This window comes from Ambystoma mexicanum, chromosome 1p (assembly GCF_040938575.1).
Source record: "Ambystoma mexicanum isolate Mex_15411 chromosome 1p, UKY_AmexF1_1, whole genome shotgun sequence".
Taxonomy (NCBI): Eukaryota; Metazoa; Chordata; class Amphibia; order Caudata; family Ambystomatidae; genus Ambystoma; species Ambystoma mexicanum.
In genome coordinates, this window is record NC_090921.1 from 508,771,836 (window position 1) to 508,773,629 (window position 1,794).

At 41.1% G+C, this 1,794-nt stretch overlaps 1 long non-coding RNA gene across 1 annotated transcript; it reads left to right on the top strand.

Moving 5' to 3' along the window:
- Positions 1-319: 319 nt before the first annotated feature.
- On the top strand, positions 320-1,378 carry LOC138523007 (uncharacterized). The gene is made up of 3 exons (XR_011283330.1): positions 320-686; positions 864-958; positions 1,053-1,378. It is a non-coding gene; the product is annotated as an uncharacterized lncRNA (long non-coding RNA).
- The last annotated feature ends 416 nt before the right edge of the window (positions 1,379-1,794 follow it).

The following is a 1,794-nucleotide window of genomic DNA, read 5'->3' on the forward strand; positions in this document are numbered from 1 at the left end:
GCTCCGCCAATTAACCATAACGCGCCGCGTGCCTTATGTACCCGAACTGCGCGCGCACCTACTAGTCTTAGCATTATAAGCATTTACATATACCATATTCGTATGAAGATAAATTAAAGCACTTATCTCGGCTGCTCGAGCAGCACAGAAAGAATAAGGACTATGAGGACAGCTGGTGTTATAGAGGATAGGAGAGGTGTAATGGGACTGTGAAGTCACGTGATTTGAACAACCTATGAAAAACGGACTACAAATGTGATGCTTTTATTGGGATTTGTAGTTTTTGTTGTTATTTGTTTTTCATGTTTGTTTGGTTGAAATGCTGCTCGAGTAAGTAAAAAGAAGTAAGAGCATAATCTGAGCCTCCAAGACTTGACATAGAATTGAGTGCTTTAGCTCAAAGGTAATACACGCATGCGTGCCGGTTGCTGTGACATCCGCTTTAGTCACTGTATACAGAAGATGCTATGGAATCCACTGCAGCGAGGCGTCGCTAGGCAGGGACAGATCTTTTTCAAGCAAGTCCTTGATCAAACAGTTAACCAGCCAGTTAATAGACATGATGCCGACAGCGTTAAAGATTGTGTTCACTCGTTGCTGCTTTTGTCCCACAGGACAGCGGATGTAAGAAATCGCCGTAACTTGAACGCACCAGCTATTTTGTTGGATTCCACTCGCTATTATTGGTGAGTGTGCCCATTTGCACAAGCTTATACTATTGTGACTTTGTTGACTCTAATGGACATGGCGTTGGACCCCAGTGCTTTACAATAGGGACTGGTCCCATGCCTGGCTGGCCCTCCATTCATTTCTTGCCCATTCCAAACGCCACATATATTTCATTTTCATATAATTATTTTCAGTACCGACTGCACTGGCACAGATGTCTTTTGTTATTGATGAAAACGTCCATTGAACACCAAAACCTTCCGTTAAGGAACACACCATGAATACACAGGTCAGTCACTATCGGTTGTCTGACATATAGGTTGGCTAAACTAGCCTTATAGAACAGCATCTCTGACATAGCATTGTCTATATATTTTTCACAGAGATTCATCTATATCTTAAACCTGATGAAGGGCATGAATGCCTGAAAAGCGTTGTATTGACACGAGGAGACGTACTGAAAAGAAAAGACCAATCAATTTCAGTACCCAATGCTTCTCGAAGGAGATATTTGTGTTGTTTATTATGTAATCTTCTTGTAAAAACTATTTTTGATTATAAGAACAGATCCCCCTTAATTGTGTTCTCCCACTTAAATCAGCAAGCATGTGACTGTCTATAAAATGTGTTTCTTCATGTAATGTATTTTCATTTAATGAATTGCTTTTTCATGTGCAATCCACATTTTCTTTAATTGTTTTATGATTAAATGCACTTATCTAATGAAACGTTTGGTTTACTTTATTGAAATTGTGCAGGCATTGTTAGCCTACAGTGTGTCTTGAAACAACAGGGAAAGCTTAAAGAAGCTGAAGGGCACAGACTAACATTAACAAGGAAACATGTGGTAGCACAAAAACAACGGTTTTTGTAGGAAGGTAGTCATTCAAAGAACATGTAAAAAATGCAAAAATCGGATCAAAAGAGTGCTCACACTCTAACACAAAGAAGAGCCACCCGGCTCAGTGTATCTCACCATAGAGAAGAACACCCTGTCCCTGACGGGGTGCCTGTCCCTGGGTGGCACGTGGTGTATCGCCTATCTAACAGATATAGAGGTGTAACGCTTACCTTGGGCCCTGCGGGAACACCACTCCTGATGAACTATGACTCTTCTCTGAGAAC